This window comes from Neophocaena asiaeorientalis, unplaced genomic scaffold (assembly GCF_003031525.2).
Source record: "Neophocaena asiaeorientalis asiaeorientalis breed wild unplaced genomic scaffold, Neophocaena_asiaeorientalis_V1.1 scaffold202, whole genome shotgun sequence".
Lineage (NCBI taxonomy): Eukaryota > Metazoa > Chordata > Mammalia > Artiodactyla > Phocoenidae > Neophocaena > Neophocaena asiaeorientalis.
This window is the reverse complement of record NW_020172627.1, coordinates 4,292,613-4,300,698: the sequence shown is the minus strand read 5'-3', so window position 1 is coordinate 4,300,698 and position 8,086 is coordinate 4,292,613.

Below are 8,086 nucleotides of genomic sequence, written 5' to 3'. Positions count from 1 at the left end.
CATTCTCTAACACCATGCACAAAAATAAACTCAAAATGGATTAAAGACCCAAATATAAGACTGGATACTATAAAAACTCTTAGAGGAAAGCAAAGGCAGAACACTGTTTGACATAAATTGCAGCAATATCTTTTTCTATCCGTCTCCTAGAGTAATGGAAATAAAAAGAAACACAAATGGGACCTAATTAATTTCAAAAGCTTTTGCACAGCAAAGGAAACCATAAACAAAATGAAAAGACAACCCACAGAATGGGAGAAAATATTTGCAACCAACAAGAGATTAATCTCCAAATTTTGCAAATAGCTCATATGGCTCAATATGAGAAAAACAAGCAAAAAAATAGGCAGAAGATCTAAATAGACATTTCTCCAAAGAAGACATACAGGTGTCCATGAGGCACATGAAAAGATGCTCAACATCACTAATTATTAGAGAAATGCAAATCAAAACTACAATGAAGTATCACCTCATAGCAGTCAGAATGCCATCATCAAAAAGTCTACAAACAGGGTTTCCCTACAGGCGCAGTGGTTGAGAGTCCGCCTGCCGATGCAGGAGACACGGGTTCGTGCCCCGGTCTGGGAGGATCCCACATGCCGTGGAGCGGCTGGGCCTGTGAGCCATGGCCGCTGAGCCTGTGCGTCCAGAGCCTGTGCTCTGCAGCGGGAGAGGCCACAACAGTGAGAGGCCCGCATACCGCAAAAAAAAAAAAAAAAAAAAGTCTACAAACAATAAATGCTGGAGAGAGTGTGTGGAAAAGGGAATCCTCCTACACTGTTGGTGGGAGTGTAAATTGGTCCAGCCACTATGAAGAACAGTATGGATGTTCCTTAAACTAACAACAGAGTTACCATATGATACAACAATCCCACTCCTAGGCATATATCCAGAGAAAAACATGGTTTGAAAGGACAAATGCACCACAGTGTTCATTGCAGCACTGTTTACTATAGCCAAGACATGGGAGTGACATGAATGTCCATCAATCAATGAATGGATAAAGAAGATGTGGTGCATCTATACAATGGATTATTACTCAGCCATTAAAAAGAATGATGTAAATGCCATTTGCAGCAACATGGATAGACCTGGAGATTATCATGCTAATTAAGTCAGAGAAAGACAAATATCATATATCACTTATATGCAGAATCTAAAAAAAGAAATAATACAAATGAACTTATTTACAAAACAGAAACCGAGTCACAAACTTATGGTTACCAGAGGGGGAGGGTCAGGGGGAGGGATAGATTGGGAGTTTGGGATTGACTTATACACACTGCTACATTTAAAATAGATAACCAGCAAGGACCTACTATATAGCACAGGGAACTCTGCTCAATATTCTGTAATAACCTAAATGGGAAAGAACTTGAAAAAGAATAGATACATGTATAATATATGTATAAGTGAATCACTTTGCTGTACACCTGAAACTAACACAATATTGTTAGTCAACTATGCTCCAATATAAAATAAAAAATTAAAAAGGTTTAAAATAATACCAGTAAAATATAGTAAATCTGGATAACATGAAAAAATAAATATGTCCTACCATTTTTTTTAGGATAGTGTTCTATAAATCATTGTTAGATTAATATAGTTCATAGTACAGTTAATTTCTCTAATATACTTAGAAACGTTTTGTCAGGTAGTTCTAATCCATTCCCAACTATATTGCCTAATACCTTCCTTTAGTCAAGAGAGATTTGATAGATGCTGAAGTCAAAGAGAATTAAAATGAGATGGCCTTGACTGGCTCTTGGTGGAGGAAGCCACATGGAGAGCCTAAGAAAGAATGAAAGTAGCCTTTAGGAGCAACAACTAACCACTAGCTTATAGCTATCAAGAAATGAGGACCTCAGTCCTACAACTGCAAGGAACTGGATTTAGTCAACCACCCAAATGAGCTTAGAAACCAGATCTTACCCAGAGCCTCTAGTAAGGATTGCAGTCCTGGTGACACCTTTATTTCAATGTTGTTAGATGTTCAGCAGGGAGCCCAGTTGAGACCACTCAAACTTCTGACATGCAGAAACAGAGATAATAAATTTATGTTGTTTTAAGTTGCTAAGTTTATAGTAATTTGTTAGAACAGCAATAGAAAACTAATATAGATTTTGGTATACAGCTATTTTTAAAATATAAAAATACTAAGATATTGAAGAAAAGATTAATATAGAAACATAAAATGCCTATGCTACTTACGGTTTTGGAATAAAGTAATGAAAACAGAGGAAGAGAAAAAGGTTATAAAGCTATTACATCATTAAAAAGGACTAGAGCAAGTGAAATAAATTATTTTGAAAGGTATAGAAGACCAAATTAAGCAGATTTCAAAACACAAAGAAAATGAGATTCTAGCAATAAACTCTCATAACTACTTGTATAAAAATACACTCACCCCTTTGATATAAAACCTCTAATGATATGGTAAATGATGAGAATTAGGTCTGTATTTCCCTAGAATTTCTTTGAAATTTTATATCTTATCATAGCGTGCCAGGAGGCTCTTACTTGTTTAACAGTTTATATTTTTCTTTCTATTTTAAGGGTTTTCTCTCCTGACATGACTTCCACTTTGAACCTCATTCTCATTCTCATTCTTTCATACATCGAGACTTTCTCCTAGAGAATTATCCTTTTACTGCAGGCTATATTTTATCACCATGTTTAGGTTTAAGTTATACATATATGAGTATTGGGAGAGAATAGATACTACTTAGAAGAAACTTTCTAGGTGATGCATATCAAGGTTTATTTTCAATCCGTTGGATCTGAATATAAATGGATATTCTATCAGCATGCCAAGAGACAGAGCAATTTACCAGTAGTAATTTGGGAACTTTTGAGGTGAAGAAGATAGCATTTCTTCCTGCAAAAGGTTTCTATTGAAAATGACTTGTTTTTAGCTTTAAGTTGGTTTTATTTTATTGGGATATGACCTATTCCTTTTAAAAGCAAACAGACTTCTAGAATAACTCTCTTGAGAGGCAGAATGACTTAAATTATGAGAGTGCATCCTGGAACCAGACTGTTTGGGTTTGAATTCTCACCTGCATACATGAACAAGTTATTCAACTCCTCATGCCTTTATTTCCTTTTACACAAAAGAAGATAATAGCGTCTACCTTACATGGTTGTCATGAGGATTAAATGAAATGATAGACAAAATTAATAGTATGCATTCAATAAAAGTTAGCTGTTAACACTGTTACCTCAGAAAATGTCCTTCTTTATTTTAAGCATCTATCTAAAAACATATGGCACAGAGTTTTATCCAATCCTCTTCAGGAGCTACATTCCATAATTAGAATGTTACCTTAATCCTTCAAGTGGCTGATGCAACCAGTGGAACTCAGTGACCTCCTAACAAAACTGATTCGTTGTACCCTCTGGCCTTTACAAATGCCTTTGACTTTATTCTCAAATGCCTTCTTCTTTCTTCTAACCTGTGGTGTGAAGAAAAGACTAATAAGTTTTTATTTAAAATTATCTCATTTTCAAGAAAGCCTTTCCTAATTCTCTCCCTTTGACCCAGGTCCTTTCAACATTTGAATGTGTGCATTTATAATCTGTTTGGTTTCTTCAACAAAATTATGTCATTGAAAAAACAGATTTATTTATTTCACATTACTCCACTCTCTTAAGCATCTCTTACAGATGATAAGTGGATATAAATACATGATGGGAACTTACTGATTTCTCATATAAACTACTTCAGCATTACATGTATAAAAATGCTATCCAAAATGCTTAGATTTTCTTTATTGATATCACAAGTGCCTTTTGAAAATGTTATATTTTTCATTAAATCTCTAATGGCTTTCCTCTAGTAACATGGCAAACAAATCACTGAACTTTGAAAAGTACACAGAAATGTTATATACCTGATTTTATAGTTAAGATTAGAAACCACAACGAGACCATTCATCACAAAGATCTTGTGGATTGAGGTCCAGAGCTCAGCGCAGAGCTTTGTTTTCATCATTTTCCGGTCTATTTTCTCTGTCAACCATCAATTTATACTCTACATTAAATGCACATTTTGTCAGAAATTAAATTAAGCATGACTTAGTTAACTGCTTATATTGGGTCTCATATGTCCTTCAGGTTGCTAGAAAACATCATTTGCATTTCAGGAAGATTCTCTTATGTAAATTGTCCCCTTGATGAAGCCTGAATTGCTTTTCAGTTGAACCTTATTCCCCTAATATCCAGTTCTCATTGTTAACACAGTTGCGTGCCTACTCTCAGACTTACCCTTAACCTGGTCAATGTTGAGTCAAAAGTGTTTATGAGAGCACTGGAGTGTAAAGTGCCTGCACTCCCAAACAGAAAACTGTCTCTATTTTATCTATTAGTTCAGCTTTAGAAAATAAGTTAACTGTAACTCGTAAAATATGTTCTGAGGTAAGGTCGTCAGCTTTACCTTGTTGATTTAATGAATATGAAATTATAAGTGTGTTAGAGAGTTTTACTTACCCACCTCCACCAAGAAAGGTAAACATTTAAAATAACTGAAATTATTGGGCATATTACATTCAGAATTTGGGGAGATTTGACATTCTTTAGCAAATCATGACAGTGTAGTGGCTGTATCTTCATGTTGAATATAATATATATATATATTATATTCAACAGTGCATAGTTTTTGACCACCTACTATCTGCCAAATGCTATGCCAGGTACCAAGGAAACAAAAGGAAATGACTTATCCTTCAAGGAGGTTATAGTCTAGAAGGGAGGTAGATGAATGAAAGTAAGTGCTATTATAATGATCAAAACCTGCTTAAAACAGAAAGAGCACAGTCTTTCAGGAAGGTGAGGAAGTATTTCTCAAAGATGAGCTGCATTTAGAAGGAAAATTCCCTAAGCTACATTTACATACATGTTTCTGTTTTCTTCACAGGGTCTCTAAATTCCATAAATCAAAGACTATGTGGACTTGTGCTCAATAAATGTTTATCCAATGTGCATTGCTGTCAGTACTTTTCTTTAACCGCAGTAGCTTTTAGGGATCCAAGAGAACTAATCTCACTCTGAACCAGATAAAACATCATGGGTATAAATTTGCCTTCTAGAAGAAAACTTCCATAATGATTTTATTCAGAAGTCCTTGCCTCTAATTTTTGTATTATTTTAATTACTAGTTTATTGTCAATATACAAAAAGTATATTAGTATAATGGTATTAGTGTATAATTTGCAAATAAATAAATTATATAGGTTGGTCTCTGCTCATTTTCTTTTTTTTAACTCAAAATGATGTGAGATCCCAGTTTAGAAAAGGATGTGAAATCCCAATTTAGAAAATTAAAAAAGAAAAACAAAAAACAACTGTTATTTCTGAAACCACTTCAGATTTCTGTCATTAATAACATGGTGTAAATGTCCTTCAATTTCTGGCATTCAGAATAATAATATAGTGCTAGTACCTAATTTGTGTTTGAAAAGTATTATGGTCAGGCACCATACTACAAATTCTACTAGAAAATCATTCCTCCTTTACAATAATTCTATGAAGCATTATTAGGCCTTTTTTTTTTTTTTTTTTTTTTGCGGTATGCAGGCCTCTCACTGTTGTGGCCTCTCCCGTTGCGGAGCACAGGCTCCGGATGCGCAGGCTCAGCGGCCATGGCTCACAGGCCTAGCCGCTCCGCGGCATGTGGGATCTTCCCGGACCGGGGCACGAACCCGTGTCCCCTGCATCAGCAGGCGGACTCTCAACCACTGTGCCACCAGGGAAGCCCAGGCCATTTTTTGAGATGAAAAATTTGAGTCCTGACTTGGCTTGTCTAATGTAATCAGCTTTTAAGATGGCTCAGCTTTGAGATCAAGTTCTTAAAAACCATGATTCACAGCCTTGCCTTTCATTGAAAATCTTAAACTGACAGGGTTTATATAAGAGATGTAAGATACATTCACTCTTGTTCCTTTTCTGTCCTGTGGTTGTCAGGGTAAGGTATTCTACCAATAAAAAGCATTCATATGGGAAAATTGAAATGGATGATTATGTAGATAAGACTGACTCCATAGCCTTCAGGAGAATGTAACTCTATGGATTCCTGGTAAGTATTGAAAAAAATAGAGGAAGATATGAACTTAAAGGCCTTCTCTATTTAGCAGAAATTATTTCAATTTTATTTTGATACTAGTCATCAGTAGAGTTACAAATAGCATATGTAAATTTAGGAATTTGAAACATCAAAAAACGTATCCTTTTATAGAATGAATGAATAATGAAAGAATAAATAAATGAAACCTGACAAATATAAAAGTTCACTGCTCCCAAATCCTTCTACTTCTTTTATTCTCTTAGAACTTTCTCTAGACAGTGCCATCTGGTTCTAGACAGAGACATCTGGTTCCCTATGGTTCTTTACCTCGCCCCTCTTGTACCATGTGCCCTCACATTTTCCCACTCACCTTCCCATTTTTGGACTTACACATTCCCTTATTTCCATACTACTTATACATTTATATCTTTGCCTCTTCCCTGGCCTGTAGTTGAACTCTTATTTGGATTAGCCTGTCTTCAGCATCCATGGACCAGACAGTCTCTTAGATGGTCTTACTTATAATAGTTCCCCTTCAGCAGAGTCCTTTCTTATAGCATAGGGGAGGAAAAATAATTTTCCCTCTACCCTTCTAGGGCCGAGATCCCTCCCCCAGAATAAGAGACAGATTAACAGGAGAAAAAAATAGAAACGTCATAACATGTATTACCCCTTGAATATATGAGAGATACCCAGGAAAATTGAGTAACTCTCCAAAAAGGCCTAAGCCAGCACCTTAAATACTATCGCAAGCTAAAGATAAAAGATGTTAGTGGGGTGGGGGGAAGGCCAGTTATGAAAAGTTACCGGGAAAAGCACATTAAACAAGAGTAACATTGTTATTCAGATTTAGGTTGTTCTTTTCTCCATTGATAAGTTTCTAGAGATTTAGAGTCATCCTTCCCAGTACAGAGAAGACAACTTTACAAATGAATATTTCCTTTTACATGTAAATATCTCTCACAAAAGGCTAACGTCTACTCCCTTTTCAGAGCTTCACTTGTGCCTGCTGTTTCTTAACCAGCTCAAAATAATCAATATGCCAAAGGGGGCACATTGTGGGGTGGTATATTTTGCTCCTATTCAATAGGACCAAGACAAATTCAAACGGCACATTTAGTATGGCAGTGTAAGAAAGAGAACGTTTTAAAAATCTGAAAGGTGATAATCATTTTGCATTTTTATGAATGTATTTTCCAAGCCTGATTTCATTCAAAGTGACTTTCACCCACATTTTTCTTTGTACCTAGACATCAGCCTACAAGTAGGAGTCAAAAGACCCACAAGATCTGGTATTCAATACCCTTTTCACTAAGTGTGATTGTCTATTTGTTTCTTAATTTTCCTTGAAATGGAAATGAAGGAATAAAAAAGCAACTTTCAGCAGATACGACTGGGTGAGAAAGCCAGTATATTTGTTTATGCATAAAGCTCTGACTACAAATGAAGATACTATGAGAGTGAAAATATTATCATCAGCATATGCACCTTCCTAATGAATGTTAAAAAATTAAGTATTTGTAAATTATCATTGACTTTGTTCTTTTAACCGAAGAAAATACTCTACCACTTCTATTGATTCTATGCTCCAATTCATCATTTCTCAACAATAACCAGAGCCAAGACAAATGGCTGCTAGATGATGTTGAATTATTTATTTCTAGTTGACAGAGGACAGGGCCCAGCCCCACCTCCACACTTTTGTTGCCATGGTTTTCAAATTAGATGCTTCTGTGGTCAAAGCAGACTCACTGTTGTATTCATCACCATTTAACTATAAGAGCCACTGAGCACGTCCATGATCTCTCTTGCTCATGATGGCAGACGGGATGAACATAAATGATTAGGAAACACCACCTGCTCAGTGCTTAATGCAGGAGGAGAAAAACAGCTGTGTCATTTGGGATGGAAAACACATTAGCTTAAGCTCAGCATGCCACTTACATAGCCAACCATGAAATTTGCAAGTTATTGAGGGTGTAGGATGAAATATTGCATGATAGATACCTGTTTTCTATTCAGGAA